This window comes from Marmota flaviventris, chromosome 11, assembly GCF_047511675.1.
Source record: "Marmota flaviventris isolate mMarFla1 chromosome 11, mMarFla1.hap1, whole genome shotgun sequence".
Lineage (NCBI taxonomy): Eukaryota > Metazoa > Chordata > Mammalia > Rodentia > Sciuridae > Marmota > Marmota flaviventris.
Window position 1 is genome coordinate 94,400,540 of NC_092508.1, and position 21,069 is coordinate 94,421,608.

Here is a 21,069-nt window from a genome sequence, read left to right on the forward strand (position 1 = left end):
CTGGTCTTCCACAGTCATCCCTGGGAGAAGCGGGTTCCTAAAGACAACATGCTATTTCTCTGAGAGCCCCACGAGGGAGCTGTGGTCTACTATAAGTGAAGGAAACAGATTAATTTAACAGTAGGCGGAGTGCCCCGGAAGGGGTGGGAGGGTGGAGGCCAGATGTAGCCTTTTGTCGCTGATTCACCCCGGTTCCCACCTCACTCTGGCCCTAGGGCTGGGGATGACCTTGCTGGATAGAACAGGAACTTACATGTTCTATTGTTTTGTGAAAGACGTGTGCCTTTCAACAGCCTCCTCTGCCCAATGAGCCACTCCAACTAATAACCCCACAATCTAAAATCTAGCAATCTCAGAATGCAGGTGCAGGAAATTGAAGACCCCCAGCGACCCCCGCCCAGGACCTATAAGCGTAGTCGTGAGACTGGGGAAATTCTTTTGAGCAGGAGAGGTCATCCAGGTGGGATGTCACTTGAGGCCTGGGGTAGGGGTAGGAGTAGGGGTGGGGAGGACGAGACGATCCTCCAGTACTAGTACACTCATCCTGGAAGGGTCCTATTCCTTCCCTCCTCAGGAACCTTATTTGGGACAGAGATATGATCAACAAGGTTGCTACCCACCCACCCACTCTGCCTTGTGGGACAGGATCATAAGAATTGGGAGACTTGAAGTGAAAATCTTGCTTTCTTCCTTCCAGGGACAGAACCTTACTTTAAAAGAAAACATTCTGAATGTCCACATCTTTAAAAGAGGGTGACAAACAAAATGGGACTTTTGTCTGAGTTTTGGCAGAGGACACACTCTCACCCATTTCCATCTATCTCCAGGCTTTTCCAGAGCCAGCCTCTCCCCCATGGCCCTACAAAAAGGACTATCCCTGGGAGACAGGCTCCCAGGGCTGCATGGAGACCTGCTGGCCACCTATACTCACAAGCCTATCCTTGATGTAAGCAAACAGACATGTAGCATCCTCCTCAAGAGAGATGGACAACATCTGGGATCTGAGGATGAAGATGGGGAAAACCCTGCTGGAAAAGCAGGGAAGATGGGGACAAAGGTCTGGCAGCTGGAGTGCTGGGCAAGGAGATCCTGCATGTGCAGACTGTGGACAACAAGAATGTGTGAGTTTCCAAGGCCAAGTGATGCTGACCCCCAAAATATCAGGTGGGAGTTATCCAGAAAGGACCCTGCCTAAGAGGATGGTCTGCCAAGAGAGGCCGCAGGAGGCACAGCAAGGCTAGAAGCAGAGGGGAAGCAAAAGGTCAGCCAGCAAGTGTGGAATGCAACTTAAGAAAGGTATAAAGGGGCGGTCCCTGTATATTTCCAAAGAAGACTACAGATGTCTCCTCCCTAGAGCCTCACCCCATTCATGTCAGGGCCATTGTGAAAGCCAACATTGGACATCCAAGAAAGAATCCCTACAGGGTCTGCTAAACAAAAGGGCCTAGACTTTGCCTTGTCACTCTGTGCATGACCTGCACCTCACCTTAGCTGCATGGGCCTAGTTTAAGTGGATTCTTGACAGACAAGAAGGAAAAGATCCCATTTCCTTTCTGGTCTAGCCTAGGCAGATAGGAGTGATGGGCTTTGATCAAATAATGAAACACACACATTGATATTTCAATTTAAGCTTCACTGCCTTTTATGTTTGTTTGATTTACAATTTTTTATCATAGTTTTCAACATACAGGAAAGCTGAGTATAATAAGCACCAGAACTAGTATAATAAGCACTAGAACACTTGCCTTTCCTTTCAAGGAGATCAAAGACTTGTATGTGAAGAACTACAAAACACTGCTGAATTAATTTTATAAGACCTAAATAAATGTAAAGACTTTCATGTTCATGGTATTACTGTCTAAAGTGATCTTTAGATTCAACACAATTCCTATCAGAATTACAACTCAAATTCACATGAAATTTCAAAGGCCCTGAATAGTCAAAACAACTTTGGCAAAAAGAACAAAGAGGACTAACACATCCCAATTTCAAAACTTACTACAGAGCTACTGTGATTAAAATAGTGTGGTACTGCAAAAGATAAACATACAGACAAATGAGCTGAGAGCCCAGAAAAGAATTTATACATCTATGACGAACTGACTTTCAATAATGGGATCAAATCCACTCAATGGGGAGAAAATAGTATCTTTATCAAATAGTGCTAGGACAACTGGATTTCCACATGCCAATGAATGAGGTTGGACCTCATGCCTCACACCATGTACAAAAAAATTAATTCAAATTGGAATAAAAAATAATGACATAAATATAGAAGCTAAAATCATAAAACACTTAGGAGAAAAAAAAATGGGATAAATCTCTGACCTTGGATTTGGTAATTTTGTGTGCCACCAAAAGCATGAACAACACAGAAAATAAATGAACTGGACTTTATCAAAATTAAAAACTTTTATGCACCAAAGGACATTATCAAGAAGGTTAAAAGACAACTGTCAGAATGTAACAGAATATTTACCAATTATATGTCTAAAAGTTTAATATCCAGAATACATTTAAGAATTTACAACTCAATTACAACAAAAAGGCAACCCAACTTAAAAATAGGCAAAGGGTTGATATAGATATTTCTCCAAGAATAAATAAGCAAAAAGCATACCCAAGCATGCTCCACATGATTACTTATTAGAGAAATGCAAATCAAAATCACAATGAGGTGCCCCTTCCCCCCCTACTACAATAGCTATATATATCTATTTTTAAAGTAAGTATTGTCAGGGATATGAAAAAATTGCTGATGGGGGTAAAAATGGTGCAACCTCTGTGGAAAATAGTTTTATAGGTCCAAAAAAACGTTAAACAGAGAACTACTATACAACCCCTCAACTCCACTCTTCAGTATATATACCTCAAAGAATTAAAAACAGACACTTAAATATTTGTAAGCCAATATTCATTGCATTATTATTCATAATTTCCAAAAGGTGGAAAAAACCCAAGTGTATCAATACATGAATAGTCAAATAGGATTTAGTATATGGAATATCAGTAAGCCATAAAAAGAAAGGCAATTTGGACACATACTACAGCTGGATGAACTTTTACAACATGATACTAAATGATAGAAACCAGACAAAAAAGGGCAAATGTTGTGTGATTCCACTTACGTGAAATCCAAAAAGAAAAAAAAAATCCTTAATAGCCAAAACAATCTTTTTTTAATATTTATTTTTTAGTTGTAGTTGGACACAATACCTTTATTTTATTTATTTATTTTTATGTGGTGCTGAGGATAGAACTCAGGGCCTTGCATGTGCTAGGCAAATGCTCTACTGCTGAGCCACAACCCCAGCCCAGCCAAAATAATCTTGAAAAAGAAGATTGGGGAAAAAATGGGATCTTTTAAATGGGATAAGAATGTGTGAGAAGATCCTGATGTAACTGGAGACATTGAGCTCCTCAGTTCTTATGAATCTTCTTTGTGGGCCGAAGAGTCTCCCCACACCCAGTAAAATCATCCCTCATCCCCAGTGGCAGCAGCATCCACATCCCCAGTGATAGTGGCATCCACACTCCAGTGGCATCTGAAGGGATTAACCCTCTCATGAATTGGTCATGGTCTCCACTGAGGCAGTTTCCATGCTGATTCTTCTCAAGACCCATCCCCACCATCCCTCTCTTCTTCTAGCCTATAACTACACTCACGTCTCAGCTGACATAAGGTAAAGGGCAACAATTCATGGGGAGGTGAACAATACTTCAAAAGAACCCCTTGAGTTCTCTGATTTATACAAGTATAAATCCAGAGAACACGTATAAGAATGAATATGGAGGGTGTGGGATAATGGTGGAAGGAACATAAAGCTATATCAGGCTTTACCTATTGATATGCATTTAATATTGTAGCTCAGGAGTTAGAAAGTGCTCTAAGAGTTTGGTTGGTTGGCCACAGCGTGAATCATCTCAGTGAGTTGAAGATGCCCAATCTCCCCTAGTTTAATATAGCATATGGAATTCAGAGCCTAAAGGAGATTAGAATGGATTTGTCATTTAAGACCACATGGGGAGGGTCCAGAAGACATATCTTTCACCAATACTTTTAAGAAATTTGTGAGGGGACACTCAGCATCCTTAAAGAATTCTGTGATTACTCTTCCCTATAGGCAGATTGGTTCTCCATATAAAGTACAGTTGCTCAATTGGAAGACTTAAATGCTATGGTAGAAGTTAGATTCCCAGAGTTAGAGAAGCCATGGTTACCATAATGGACAGTTGAAGCAAAGCAACAATCAGAATAATCTGCTTTGCACAGACATGTGGTGTTGAGTAGTTAATTTGGGTGGTCCTAGAAGTGAAATAGATAAGAAGCCTACTAAATTCTTACTTGATATGTAGAAGCATAAAACTTACAGGTCAAATGAACAAAAGTCTAACTAAAATCATAAAGCCAAAGAGTCATGGCCCCTCAATTTCATACTTGAGCCAATTTAGAGACACAGAACCAATGAATGAAGTGAAGGCTAGTGGCCCTTAAGGAATGACTCAGGTACACTTCAGAAAATTTATACTGTTCCTCTTATTCTCAGGGACATGGAGACTTACCAAAGGGACTGTGCATTAAGGGAAAGAACACAATCAGAACTTGAGGGGCTATTGGACAATGACTCTGAGCTGACATTGATTCTAGGAGTCCCAAAACATCACTGTGGCCCTCCAGACAGAATATGGGCTCACGGAGGCCAGGCAATCAAAGTAGGGGTAGCTCAGGTCCATCTCACATTGGCTCTGGTTGGCCTCTGAACCCATCCTGTAGTTATTTCTTCAGTTCCAGAATGCATACTTAGAATAGACCTACCTAGCAGCTGTCAAAGTCTTTACATTGGGTTTCTGACTTGTTAAATGAGGGATATTATGATGGGAAAGACCAAGTGGAAAACATTAGAACTGCTTATACCTGGGAAAATAGTAAATACAACAAATACCGTATCCCTGGAAGGATTTCAGAAGTTAGTGCTGCCATCAAGACTTGAAAGATGCTTGGGGTGATGATTTCCACATATCCCCATTCGACTCCCCTATTTGACCTGTGCAGAAGACAGGTGGTTCCCGGAGAATGATAGTAGGTAATTCTCATTATGTTCACTGTACCAGGTATTGTTTTATGGTTTAGGTGAATTAACACTTGTCCTAATACCTGGTATGCAGCTGTTGATCTAACAGATACCTTTCTTCCGTCCCTGTCCATAAGGCCCACCAAGGAACAGTTGCCTTTTTGCTGGCTAGGCCAGTGATACATCTTCACTGTCCCACCTCAGGGTACATCAACTTTACAGGCCTATGTCACAATTTTAGTCTCCCGGGATCTTGATTACCTTTCCCTTCCACATGGTATCCATGCTAGTTCATTACATTATGCTGCTTTCACCCAGTGAGGGAGGAGTAGCAACCACCTGTACTCATTGCTAAAGACATTTGCAAGTCAGGGAATGGGAAAGAAATCTGACTAAAATTCAAGGATCTTCTACCTCACTTAAATTTCTAAGGGGTCCAATAGTATAGGGCATACCAAGATATCCCTTCTAAGGTGAAGGATAGATAAGTTTGATGAAGGATAGATAAGTTTTTTCATCTGGCTCCTCTTACAACTAAGAGAGAGGCCTAATGACTATATGGATTTTGGAGCCAATGAACTCCTCATTTGGTTGCGTTTCTCTAGCCCGTTTGCCAAGTAACTTGAAAATTTGCTAGTTTGCTAGTTTTGAGTGGGACCTGAACAATAAAAGGATTCACAATAGGTCCAGACTACTATATAAACCGCTCTGCCACTTAGACCATATGATCCAGCAGATCTAAAGGTATTTGAGGTGTCACTGGCGAACAGGGATGATGTGTTGGATCCTTTGGCAGGCCCCCATAGGCAAGTCACAGGGAAGGCCTTTAGGATTTAAGAGCCACCATCCACAACTATTTTCGTTTTGAGGGACAGCTCTTGTCCTTCTAATGGTCCCTAGTGGAAAGTGAATGCTTGGCCAAGTTTCCATGTGACCTGAGCTGCCCATCAGGAACTGGGAGGTATCTGATCCACACAGCCCTGAAGGTGAGCATGTATAGGTGCACTCCATAATCAAACAGAAGTCATATTATGTGATCAGGCCCTGGGGCACAAGGAAGCCACACTAAACAGTGGCCCAAATGCTCATTGTCCCCACTCCCTCTACTCTGACACTGTCTCCCAGCCTGCACCTGTGGCCCCCTAGATCTCCACACACCAAAGAATGAAGTTGAACTCTCACCTTACTCCAAATAGAAAAATCACTCAAAATAGATTAAATACCTAAACATAAGGCTTTTAACTTAAAACTACAAAAGTCCTAGAAGAAAATATAGGGGAAAAATCTTCATGACATTGAATCTAGTAATTATTATTATTATTTTTTTTGGAAATGACACCATAAAAACAAACAACAAAAGAAATGGTGGATAAATTAAACTTCATCAAAACTAAAAGCTTTTTTTTTTTCTTGTTTTTGGTTCTTGTTTTGTTTGCAAAAATTAAGAGCTTTTGTACATCAAAATATAGTACCAACAGAGTGAAAGGCAACCCATGGAATAGGAGAAAATATTTGCAGATCACATACCTGATACAAGACTGATATCCAGAAGGCGTATTTTTAAAAATTCCTACAACTCAACAACAACAACAATAACAAAAAAACAATCCAATTCAACAATGGACAAAGAACTCTGAATAGATATTCTACAGAGAAGAAATACATTCAAGTGATCTATAAATATATGAAAAGATCATCACTAATCATTAGGGAAATGCAAATAAACACTATAAGGAGATACTATTTCATACACATTAGGATAAATATAATTAAAGGGAAAAAAACATTAAACAAGTATTGGTAAGTATGTGAAGAAATTGAGATTCTTATTCATAGTTGGTGGGAATGTAAAATGATGTAGCAATTATGGAAAACAGTATGGAGATTCCTCAAAGAAATTAAAAATAGAATTATACCATATAAATCAGCTAGCTTCTGAGAATATACTTGATAGCAGGACTTCAAAAAGATATCTGAACACCATGTTCATAGCAGCTTATCCACTAACCAACAGGTGACTGAAACCTAAATTCCATTGACAAATAAATGAATAAAGTAAATGTGATATATATATATACACACACACACATAAATATATATGAATATTATTCAGACTCTTAAAAGAGAAGAAAATACTGTCACACACTACATACTTCAACATGTATAAACCTTGAGGACATTATGTGATGTGAAATAATTCAATCACAAAAAAGACACCTATTATATGAGGTACTCTAGAGTAGTCAAACTCATAGAAACAGGAAACAGAATGTTGATTGCCAGGGGTTGGGACTGGGGGGGCAACAGGAAGTTGCTGAATGGCAATAGAGTTTCAATTTTCCAAAGTGAAAAGTTTCAAAAAAATCTCTTACAACAACAATATAAATACAGTTAATACTACTGAGCTTTAACTTTAAAATGGTTAACATGATAAAATTTTATGTACATACTTTTTACCATAAAATTGAAAACTTTAAAATGACAACATTTAATTATCCCATTTATATGAAATGTCCAGAATAGTCCAATCGATAGAGACAGAATGTACATTGGTGGTTTCTTAGCACTAGAAGGAGCAGGTAAGATTGCAGAACCTATTAAAGAGTATTAAATTTCAAGGGGTTTGGGGAGGTTATGAAAATGTTCCAAAATTGGATAATGATAATGGCTGCATGCAGAGATCCACCTTGACATCATCATAGCCATCTTGGTTGTAGCTGCCATTTTGCCTGCCAGGTGATCATGGCACATATTCACATTTTATGAGGCACATAAAGTCATTAATCAGTCCAGTGTTTAGTGCCAGCAGCACCAATAGGCAGATTATTTCTTTTTCTCTTCCTTCTTTTCTTTCTTTCATTCCCAGACCTTTTTTTTTTTTTTCTTTTTGTGACAGGGTCTCACTAAGTTGCTTAGGACCTCTCTAAAGTTGCTGAGGCTGGCTTTGAATTTAGAATCTTTTTGCCTCAAACTCCTGAGCCACTGGGAATAACAGGTGTGTGCCATTGCTCCCAGCAGACTATTTCTTTTCTTTTAAAATATTTTTTTAGTTTTAGATGGACACAATATCTTTATTTTATTTTTATGTGGTGCCGAGGATCGAACCCAGTGCCTCACGCGTGCCAGGTGAGCACGCTACCACTTGAGCCACATCCCGAGCCCCAGCAGCAGACTATTTCTTAATAGTTGATATATTCATAGTTTTTGAGGAAGCCTAGATACAGTCTGGTGAGCCACAGACCACCTTTGTCTAGTTTCCATATAAGCCCCCTCCTCCTGCCTCAGAATGCAGGGATCCTCCCATCTTTCATTATCCAAGACACACTTCAGTCTGTAGGTCCCTAACAAATAGCACTTTGTACACACCTGAATCTTTCTGCCTCTTTTATTTTATTTTATTTTTTGTCTTCTGGCATCTTCTGTCTCTCACATCCTATTTTCATACACCAGGAAAAGGCTTTTGTGAGATAGTCACAAAGCTCTGAATACACTAAACACCATTGAATCATACGCCTTTAAAAGGCAAATTGTGTGGCATGTTAATTATATCTCCAAAAAGCTGCTTAAGAGGGGCAGGGTATAAATACTGAGACCCAGAAAATGGAAATCAATGGGATAGGAGGAGACAGGAGGAGGAGGCGGTAAAGAAAGAGCTGTAACAGCACCAGAGAGTGATTTATTTAAAATGATATCTATAAATTTTGCTTTTCCTGTGTGATATAGCCTACTCTTCTGTTTCCTCATGAAAACATCAGTAAAATATACATTCGAGCTATCCCACCATATTGTTGGTTTCACTTTCTGTTGTTTTAAGTTATCTATAATTGATCACAGTCTGAAAATATTAAATAGAAGATTCCAGTAATAAACAACACATAAGTTTTAAATAGCATGTCATTCTGAGTAGCAAGATGGAATCTTGGGCCACCCGGCTCTGTTCTGCCCAGATATGAACAATCCTTTGACCAACATATCCATATTGTTATACTCTACCCTCCCGTTAGTCACTTAGTAACCATCTTTGTTATCAGCTTAACAATATTGGTATCATGGAGCTTGTGTTCAAGTAACTCATATTTTATTTCAAAATGTTCCCAAAGTGAAACAGCAGAAATGCAAAGGAGGTACCAGGGCATAAAAGCTAGAAGAACGGATAAACTTCAGTACTATGCAGCAATGCTGCAAGGGATATGGGAGAAAACTTAGTGTATACAGAGTTCAGTGCTGTCTGTAGTTTCAGACATCCACTTGGGGTCTTGAAATGTATCCCCTGCAGATAAGCAGGGACTAGATTATTTGCAGATGCTTCTGAAATTACATGTGTACTTGGTTTTAAGATGCAACCAATGTTGGGTTTGACCCCAGGAAAACCCAGTGATCTTCTGGGTCCCCACCCTACTGCTAGGCCTGGCATATCACTAGGTAGCCAGTAATTTTAATTAATTGGAAGTATAAATAAATAAATGAACAAGCATAGAAACAGACAGCTGTCTCTTAAATTCTCTTGTGTCTCTTTATGAGGACAAATCTTGTCTTCATTTGCACTCCGTCCTCTGCCACAGCACCTCCCTCTCCTGCTTTATCACATCACCTTCTGTTGCTTGATAGCACAAGGCTGGTATCACCCTTCCCAGGGGCTCTATGTTCAATGAGGAGGGAATACCCAGCCTCAAGCACCTATGTGTGCTAGACACTTTGCTGGATGCCTATTTTTCCTCATTTGATTCTCACAACAACTAACTATGTCAGATAGCAGGTCTTATCACCTCGTTTTAAAAGAACTTAAATGACTTACCTGCCCAAGGACACACAAGGAGGAAGCAGATGTCCACCATCTACTGGACCTTTATGCTACAGAGCTTTCCACTTCCCTCTAGTGTCTGGAGGGCCTCAAATCCTTCAAGGATCTATGGATAAAAATCCCTAAGGGTGGAATTCTCAGCACACAGTCAGGGTTAGGGCGGGGAGAGTTTGGGGGACAATGGTGCTGTCTGTGGGGAACACCACTTCATAAGGTGTCTCATGCTAAGGACCAGAGGAAGTCCTGGGGGCGTTGTACAAATCTTACAAGGTAAGGTGGAAGAAAAGGCTGTGGTCTCTGGGAAGGACAGGTCTAGTCAGGCTCTAAGGAAGGATCCAGAGACAGAGCAGTAAGCCAGACCGTGGCTACACCCCGACACACCCACCTCAGCCTGCACTGGCTAGCAGCCCAGGTGAGGCAGGGCCGCACAGACAGCCGTGGAGGAGGCTGGTCCACACCCAAGTCGGGCAAGTGATGAGAGAGGGTCTTTTGTGAGCACCAACTCTTTGACACAGGGAACAAGAAGCTGGGCTTCCTTGATTGGTATGTAAGTCCCCCTCACACACACACACACACACACATGTGTGTGCACACGCAAACGGTCTTCCGTATGATTAGATGGCTGCACGTAAAAAAACATTCAACTCCCTCAAGTAGTCAGGGTTTGATGGAACCTGAATGTGAAGGTGTCCAACCGGCAACCCCCAGTTTGCACAAGACCCCAATTGCCAGGGGCCTGAACAAAGCTGAGACCTGGGAAAGAGGAGGAGAACAGAAAGGCAGCCAGAAGAAGTATGGTGTGGGGCAAGCCCCACCCACAAACTGCCCCCATCATGCTTGTGAGAGGAGGGCTCAGGAGCTCTCCAAGAACTACTTGGTTCTCTGGTAGAAGAATCCCCCTGAGGGAGGAGAATGGACCTTCCTGAGGACTTTCTCAGACTTCTCCCTGCTCTCCTAACACACACCCAAGATCCACCCACCCACCTCCCTTCTCTGTACCCTGAGGATGCATCAATGGTGATGGTGAGCCTCTGTTTCCTGTGGAATTAATTAGGGAATTTGAGGTGGGAAAGAAAGAATCATAATCCACATTTCCTAGATGGTTTTCTGAAAGATTCTGGAGCATTTATTTTTCCTGGGGTCTCTCAGCTCACACTTTTGTTTCTCAGGGGTTTACTCTGACAGCCCCCTTCACTGGCCTTAATCTTAAAGCACAAGCCCACCATGAATTTGGTTAAGAACAAATCTTCCCTCTGCAGATCACACCTGGATGTCAGTAGTTCCTCAAAATATTAAATACAGACACCAAATGGCCAGCAACTCCTGGGTATGAGCCCCAGGAAAATGAGGACATGTCCATGCAAAAACTTGTCCACAAATATTCATAACAGTATTAGTCATAATGGCCCAAAGGTAGAAACCACCCAAATGTCCATGAGCTGATGAATAGATAAACAAAATGTGTATATCCAAACAATGGAATATTATTCAGCAATAAAAAGAAATCAAGTCCAGACAGAAGCTACAATACTGATAAACTTTGAAATCATTATGCTAAGTGAAGGGAGCCAGACACAGAAGATCACACAGTGTTTAATTCCACTTATGTGACTCATCCAGAACTGAAAAATTCACAGATACCAAAAATATGAGTGGTTGTCAGGATCTGAGGAGAGGAAAGTACGGGGTTCTTTGGGGAGTGCTGAAAGTAAGACAGTGGTAATGGTGATGGTTGTGCTATTCTGTGAATATACTAAAAACCCTTGAAGACCAGGCACGGTGGGGCACGCCTGTAATCCCAGTGGCTCAAGAGGCTGAGGCAGGTGGACCACAAGTTCAAAGCTAGCCTCAGCATTTTAGTGAGGCTCTGAGCAACTTAGTGAGACCCTATCTCAAAATTAAAATTTAAAAAAAGAACATGTTAGGAATATGGCTCAGCGGCTAAGTGCCCCTGGGTTCAATCTCCAGTACCCCCAAAATAAATATAAAAACCTTTAAATAGTAAACTATTAGTTATTTTTCAGTGCTAGGGATGGAACCCAGTGCCCTGTGCATCCTAGGTGAGTCCTCTACCATTGAGCTATAACCCCAATTCCAAATTATAAGCTTTAAAGGGGGGTAGTTATATGGATATGAATCATATCTCAAAAAACTCAGATATATAGATTCACACAGAATAAAAACTGTGTGTGTATGTGTGTGTGTGTGTGTGTGTGTGTGTGTGTCTGTCTGTCTGTCTATACAGATCATGGTCTGTATTGCTTAGGGTAAAGCCCAGTGGCCTTGCAGTACATACAATTTCTTTCACAATCTGTTACAACTGCTTCTCTGACATCTCATTGATGGAGCAGATAGATGTGATTGGTAGAACATGAGGTTAAGGGAAATTCTATAAAATGTGCCCAGTGTGCTGACCCCCACCTGTTTTCTTTTAAAACTCTTCTACAATCTTAAATACCTTTTATAATTCACTCAATCCTTTACTTAGTATTATATTCTCTGTTTACTTTGAGATCAGAGTAATCTTTACAACAAAAATCTAACTTTTGAGCATAACTTTAAATAAGCTTAAGTCTTATTTAACATGGAGTAGAGTGAGAGGCTGAGCCTCGTCTCAGGTGAGACTGGGCCTCTTGACAAATCTTATGGAAAGTTTCATATTTTTGAACCAAATCTTTGCCTCTTTTAAAATATTCTACAAAGTTCTCATATATTGTTTACTGAGTGTATCTGAATACCTGTTAGTGTAACACAATATTACATCTGAAACATGAATCAAATAGAAAGGCCAAGAGAGCCTTCAACTTCCTTGTTGTGGAAAAAGTGGCAAAATGTCAACCTTTAAACAAATCAGGCTGTCCTTATTACTTTCCAAAATTACATTTAAATTTCCATCCCAATGTAAAGAGTAACGTAAAATCTTTATATATCAGTTATTGACAACAGGTTATTTTATCCTGTTACCTTCCTCCTCTAGTCATACCCCATTTGCCTACAGTGACCACCCAGTAGTCCATTCAAATTATTAATCCATCAAATCGATTAATTCACTAATGAGGTTACAATCCCTATGAAATAATTATTGCCTAAAAGCCCCACCTCTGAACCTTGTTATAATTGGGGACCATGATTTCAAAATATGAACTCTTCAGTGAATATTAAAGATCCAAACCATAACAGACTGTGAGTAGAGTTGCAATACAAATAACTGATAGTGATGCTATCCATAATATGGCTACAGATTTGCCAGAAAATAGACAAATTATCCACTGTAAAAATGTGCAAAAATGAAGCTAGAATGGTTGATCAATGTACTAGAGGTGAACAACTCACAAGTAATCTTATAAACTCAAATTTTAACAGAACATTTCTGTTAAACACCCATTAGTTGGGTATATATTTAAAAATATTTTATTTGAACTGAGATTTGCAGAGGTTGTAGAGAACCCTCTCATAATACCACTCCTGGGACTGTCACAAACATTTAGGGAAACTTGGGCAATTTGTCAACATCTAATTGAGTTAAAGCATATGTAAACATGATTAGTAATTTCACGTAGATCCTCTCCTAGAGAAAACTGCATGTAGAAGGAAATCATGTGCTAGTAACATCTGTAGAACAATTAGAAATGACCTAAGTTTCCATCAGTGGGAGCAAGAATAAACAAATAATGCTACATCGCTAAGATGAAAGATTACACAATAGCAAAAATAAAATGAACTAGAGCTATCATCATCTACATGCATTAAAAAAACAAATTATTAGTAAAAACACTAAGGGGCAGGATTTTAATTAGAGAACAAAGCAATGTTTTCTGTTTTGTTTTGTTTCTGTGCTAGAGGATCAAACTTGGGCCTTGAACATGCTAAGTATATGTCTACCACTGAGCTATACCAAGCCTATATGTATATATTTTAAAAAATTCCTATAAAGCATGAGTATACCTTTTTATGGGTTATATACTAAAAACATAAAAGCCAACATGGAACAAATAATCCCCAAATCAGAATATGTTTACTTTTGAGGAGGAAAGAATGGGAGGGAGGGTAATAAGATTAGGGAGAGGTGCATGGGAGGGAGGACTTAACTTATTGGCCTTTATTTCTTTAAACAAAAACCTCTGAGGCAAAGAGGGCAAATGACAAAGTTGTCACAAAGCCAAGTAATAAGTGAGTGAGTGTTTGTTGTAGTATTAACTATAGTACTAACTAGTTTGTTCTAGTATTATACTTTTCTAGATGATCAAGACAGAACAAGTACATGGGATAATTTTGAAGATAATTTTGTAGAAAAATAATGTGTTGTGGGAGAAGACAAAGACACTGGATGGGTGGCCCAGGAAGGTCCAGGGACATTAGAGTTAGGTCCTAAAAGACAAAAGGGAGATACCCTGCAGCAATTTGGGGGGAGACTATTCATCAGAGGGAACAGCAGGTGCAAAGGGCCAGAGGCAGGAGCCAATTGGGTGTGTTGGAGAAGCCAGTGCTTCTGAAGGGCAGGGGATGGTGAGAAGAGAGTATAAATGGGTCAGCCCCTGCCCAGGGCTGCCCTTGGTTGAAGTCAGAATGTCTAACACAGCCAGAGCACTTCTGGGACCAGCATATGTGTGTGCAATAATATGATGTCATCTGATTGGCAGCAGGTGCTAAAAATGGGGTACCCAGAGCCAAGATTCAGGGTCTGGCGAAGGGGACCCTCACTTTCATTTGAAACACATTCCCATGGAGACAGACCCCTCACTCCACCCCTGCACATCTAGCTTTTGTCCAGTACAGGAGGGGCCTTACTGGCCCTGACTTTCCTGAGTGTTAGCCTGAAAATGATGGGGGAGGAGACCCTTCTCTGAGGGCTGCATTGAGCCAGCACAGGTCACATGGGGTGTTTTTCAGGAATAGCCAATCCAGACCAAAGCTCCAGCAAAAGGGACACTTTTGGGAAACTAGGGCAATGCCAAGGGGCCTTCTGTCCCTGCAGAGCTCCTTCGCCTCCTCCATATGACCCTGTCACAGCTCTCAGCCAGGTCCCACAACCCCCACCCACCCACCTTCTGCAGTGTACTTCTGGGTGCCCTGTGAGCACAGCCCCTGTGCACCCCCCCCCCCCAGCACTTGCCTCCTCTAGCCTATGGTTCCCTGGGCTGTGCCAGGGCTGAGCCCAGAGCACAAACCTGGACCTAGGCAAGGCTTCCAGTCCAGGTCAGGAGGTCATCATTTCCATCAGATGTTTTTGTTTTGCTTTCAGCGCTGTGGCTAGAACCCAATGCCTTGTGCATGCTCCACAGCAAGGTCTTCACCACCAAGTTACATCCGTATCCATGAGCCCACTGTTGTGGACTAGCCTCCTGCTCCTGGTCTCAGCAGACCAGGCTAAAAATCAAAATGCAGTCACTCACACACATCAAAGTTCCACATCACCAAGATGAAGCTAATTTATTTATCACCACTTTAAAAAAAAAAACATAGGGTCAAGATAACAGCCAAGTTTCCCAAATAAGCCAGTTTCAATCAGTGCAACAATGAATGTGTTAGTCAACTCTCCATTGCTGTGATAAAGTGCCTGAGATAATCAGCTTAAAGGAGGAAAAAAATTTTTTTTTTTTGGCTCATCGTTTCAGAGATTTCAGTCCATGGTTGCTTGGCCCTCTTGCCTTTGGACCTGTGAAAAAGCGTAACATCATGGTGGGGGCTACATGGCAAAGGAAACTGCTCACTTCATGGTGGCCAGAAAACAAAGAGAAAGACAGGAAGGGATGGGGTCACAATGTCCACCTCAAGGGCACACCTCCAGTGACCTAAGTGACTTCCACTAGGTTCCACCTCCTAAAGATTGACCACTCCCCAGTCGCACCACAGGCTGGCCACAAAGGCTACAGCACATGGCCTTCAGGAGACATTTCAGATTCAAACCACACACATAATAAAGTCATTATTGCCCTTTCCTCCTCCTCCTCACCAGCTGGCACTAGCAAAAAGTCCGCCCAGCCCAGAAAATACAATGCTCTTCCCGGAGAACTGCAGGACTAGCAGGCCTTACTGAGAGTGAAAGGAAACATCCCAACTGGATGCCAGCTCCCTTTAGCAGGAAAGAGAGTCTGGCCTGGTGCCACTGCCGGCCATGACAAATTTGCTCCCCACACCAGCCATCTAACAAAGCACACTCAGCGTGGAGCACAGCTTGAGTTTCTTGGAGGCTGAACAGGCATCACCTCAGTGTTTGGAAGGTGCTGGCCAAAAGGTGGCTCCCAGGATGGGGAAGGAGCCTCCTTCACTGTTTCAGTTGGACTGAGTCCTCCATCCGGGTCCTTAGCGAGGGCTATGAACAGCTCAAGGGACCTCTTCCGTCTGCACAAGCAGTAATACTGTGCTCTGCTGGGGACTGAGGAAAAGATGGATGGAATTAAGTACAAGTGCAGTCAACATATTTGGAATTGGGACTCCCCCTCAACCACTAGCTTTACTGAGATTCACATTGACGAGTAAAATTGCATATAATTAACTTGTACAATGTGAAGATTTGACACAAAAATACATTGTGACATGATCGTTGCAATCAAGATAGTTAACAACCGGGCACAGTGACCCAATGCCTCCGGAGGCTGAGGCAGGAGAGTCATGAGTTCAAAGCCAGCCTCAGCAAAAGCAAGGCGCTAAGCAACTTAGTGAGACCCTGTCTCTAAATAAAAAGCAAAATAGGGCTGGGGATGTGGCTCAGTGATAGAATGCCCCTGAGTTCATCCCCAGTATCTCTCCCTCCAAAAAAGAGAGTAAACATAAACATCACCTTATGTAGTTATCTTTTTTGGGATGGTGGGAACAATTAAGATCTACCCTCTTAGCATATTTCAAGTATACAATATACCATTTTTAATTATAGTCCCCATACTGTACTGCAGGTCTCCAGAATGTATTTCTTATAACTGTAATCTTGTACCCATTGACCAGCAGCTCCCCAAATCCCCATCCCATGGTAACCACCACGCTACTCGGTTACTGTTTGACTTTTTAGATTCCACATGGAACATGTGAAATAGCATGAGCCTTAAATCCAATGTCTATTTTAACCCTCACAGCAGCCCTAGAAGGCAGATATTGCTGAAGGAAACTGCAGCACAGAGAGGTTAAGCAACTTGCTCCAGTTCACACAGTAAATGTGTGTCAGAGCTAGAATTCATCAGGTAGCATGTCCCTAATCCAAGCTCTTAACATCATTGTGTAACTGAAATTAAACAAGTGGAGAGAAATTAAATGCCTGCTCTTGAGCACCTCTCAGCTGTACCAGGGAGAAAAACTCCTGCTTGTAAGAGTTGACAATTCAGTTGAAGCATCTTGGGGCCATATCCCAGAATGGATTATTAAATGGCCCTGTGGTTCTGAGAGCCCAGGCCCTGTGGTTCTCAAGCTGAGGTCTGATCCACAAGGTAAAGTCTAACAGGATTAATGGGAGATCCCAAATCTAGGTTGGCAATATTGTTCACCTGAATGACTGCTTGTGTTGGAAATACTCCTTGTGGGTATGTGGGGAGTCCCCTGAACCTCAGCACCCTCTGTTTATATGCGGAACTGGGCCCCAATCTGACTGCCATGAGTTAAATCACCAGGATGGAGCAGTTAGATCACAAGGAGCATAAAACAGGTGAATCAGAGAGGTCCAGAGGGCCTAGGGGTCTGGGACAGGATGCAGAGGAGGACTGAGAAGACACACTGCACTGGCTCAAGCCAGGGTGGGGTGGCCCAGGGGAGGGTATGACGTGCAGCTGAGTCTGGCTCAAGTCAGGGGCAGGGCTGAGGCCTCTGGTGTGTTGGAGCCTGCTGGGCTGTGTGTGTCCCACCCACTGACAGGTGAACGTTACCCAAGCAGAGTGAGCAGAACACTCAGATCATTTATCATACAGGCTTTACAGTAAGCACTTGTCCTAACATGCTTGTGGAACTGGGCAATCAGAGAGCAAGGCTCTGCTCTTTGCCCTTGGACTGGGGCCTCCAGTTAGCAGGGAATGAGGGAGGGAGGAGAAAGGGAGGAAAGGGAGGTAGGAATTCCCTGTATTATTGAAAAATTAAATGTCATAGATCCTCATTAAAATTATGTCTTAATAAAGAATTAACAGGTACTAATTAGGGGACCCATGGCCTGGTTTCCAGAACACTCTAGGTTTGCTGTAGTCCCAGTGCAACAACTTAACAGGGCTCCTTACCTCCCTAAACCTCCTGGATTTGGTAATGAGGCATAAGGCCCAATCCACAGCCACACACGTATGCAATCACACCAGGTTTTGAGTGCCGTTGCACTTCCTGCCAGGGTCAGCAGCAGTGTTCATCCCTGCTCTGCCTCCGTGGTGGGTCCTGGCTTAAGTGGTGAGATGGTCGCCGTGGAACCTGTGTGCCTGGAACAGTGTGGAGTCTGTTGTCTGGAGACTGCAGCTACCCAGTAGCAGGTGGGATTGGGAATGGCCCTGAAGGCCATTAGCTGACACCTGAGCAGGAATTCATTGACAACCAGCCTGGAGCAAGCCTTTGATGGTCTGCTGTGTTATCTTAACCAGGTAGAAATTGGGGTCTGGCTATGGAGGAACAAGAGAAAAATCCCTCTGCAGCCAGCCTGCTCTGAGCAGGTTCTGCACTGTGCCTGTACAGGGACTGCAAATCCCCGCTGCTGAACGAGGACTTGTGGATATCAGCTCATTTCCAGGTGACATCTGTGTGGGTACAGTCAAGTAGGATTCTCAGGTCTTTCCTCTATCTCTGAGCCAGTGTCTGCTGCCCCAGTACCTAGGCTGGGTGTCCTTCCCATCAGTCTCTGCCACCAAGTAGGGCCACTGGGAGTCACACTGGTCTCAGTTTAAGTCCTGGTGCTGCCATGTCCTGGCCATGTGAAAGATAATCAAATCAGGCAGCCCAGGGAGATCAAACCTGGATGTCCTATTTCATGTTTGCTCAGTCACATCTGTGCCATTCCCCTGGCCTCTGGAGGACATTCTGAGGCATGCAGAAGGCCTATGGCCTGAAGGTTCCATATGAGAAACCCATAGAGGCTGGGCCTTCCCCAGGTCCATGGAGACTTGCGGTGGGAGGCACACCCCTGAGCTCTGCCTGGCAGATTTTCTGAGTAGAGGAGGAACCTGACATGGGCCTTTCCTCTAGTCACTCAGTTCTGCCAAGCTTCTCACCACATAGACACTGAGGCCAGGCCAGATCCCTCTGACTCAGCTGCATCCCCTTTCCCCACCACACTTCACCTTGAGTCCAGGGGGTCCAGAACATGCCCCATCCTCTCTTCATGCAGTTGGGGTCCTAACTCTGCCACCCAGGCATTTAAAGGAATGACTTTTGAGCCTCTGTTTCCACATCTATGAAACGGGCCACAGACTGCATGATATGCCTGCACTGCCGCTGGCTTACAGCAAGCACCCAGCATCTGGGCACAGGGGAGAGCAGCTTTCAGTAGGCCCATAGGACTGGCCAGCGCCCCAGCATGTCCCACTCTGTGGATTCTGCAGCCAGAATCCCAGGGCAACCCTTGGGGGCCTGCGTACATGCACAAGAACAAGATATCCTGGGCATTTCACAGCACGTCCACCCAGCTGTTTCTTCATTGGAAACCAGAAGATTCTGGCCAATACACACACATTTGCTAAACGACTTCCTATTTTGAAAGCTGCAATTGCTTTCTGTGAATGAAAATTGGTTCACAAAGACACAAAAGCATACTGTGCAGAAGAAGCTCCTAAACCTCTTCTTGGTTTCCTGCTGCCTATGGGAGAATGAGTCACCCAAGCCCCTCCTGTGATGGGCCCTCACTGAGTCTTTTTGTTCTGCATGAATTCTGCTATCCTGGGTGTAAGCAGGAGTCACACACACACACACACACACACACACACACACACACACACACCCTGCGCCTCTCTGTAAAGGCGTCTCACATAGCACACGATTTGAGTGGCCAGGAGCCAGGCATGGCCTGTATTGTGAATAGATTTCTCCCTGCATTCCCCATTGTAGGGAGCAGGCTTGGTCTGGATCCCTGGCACAGGGGCCCAGTGTCATCCCACCGGCTCCATGAGCCACAGAGGTGGAGTATGTCTGGGTGGGGTGGTTGAAGTCACCTCATGTTGGGGGATCCAATGAGGACACCAGGGCGGGGCGGAGGGCTATACTGCAAAGCTACCAGTGCATCCCCAGCCTAGAGGTCCCCAGGGTCCCTTTTAGGAGAGGACCTGCTGTTTGCATGAAAGCACTCAGCCTGTAGCCTATCCTAGAAGGGAGAAGGGGAAGACCATCTGAACCCAGTGTGAGTCCTTGACTAGATTCCAAAGTGAAATCCGGATGATTTCCCAAGGGTTCTTGCACCTCTCCACAGGCTCCTTGGTCCTTCCTTTCACAAAACATCTCTGTGTGGTTGCCAGCATGTACAAGTGCCCCTAGCTGCAGTGTGACCTCACTGAAACCCAGGTTGCCCCATCTCAAAGACTGTGCATGGAGCCAGGGCCAGGCCTAGAGGTGGGTGGTGCCCAGGCAGCTGATGACTCCTTTGGGGGCCAGGCCTGCACCTGGGATGGGAGACAGAGTTCAGAGCCTGGCAGACCCACGGTGGAGAAGCTGTGGCCCAGAGGACTTCAAATCTGCCTCTGATTCATTCTTCCCTCCAACTATACCTGGTGTTCTCTTGCCCCTAAAAGAGGAGAGATACGGCCCTGCCGTGGGAATCACCTCGCCTAGCCTGCCAGCATGCATCCAGACAGGCGTGGCAGGGCTTTTCCACCCTGAATGGGATGCCTCTCTCAGGCTCCAGAGCCTCCTGTTCAAAGCATGCAACCCCCTGACCTGGACTCGGAATCAAAGCTATTTGTTGCCTAGTGAGGGTACAAGGTGGGCATCTTTGCCATGTTTTATGGCCCCTTTCTTTCCTGCTGATGTCTCCTCTCTCTACCCCTCTCTCCCCTGGGAACAACCCCGCCCCCAACCCCACCATCTGCTACACACAAAAGTGCATTCTAGTGTTTCTCTTTGAGATCAGCATCACCCTGGAGACTGGCGCCTTCCGGCCCTAGCCGTCCTCCCTCTGCCCCAGCTTGGCCCCAGGCTCCAAGGCTGCCCAACAGCCCCTGCTCACAGCTTCCCAGCCCCTGCTCTGGTTCCTCTCCTATAAGGTGGAGTCTGACAGGGGACCTGCTGGAATGGGATCAGCTCAACTTCATCTGC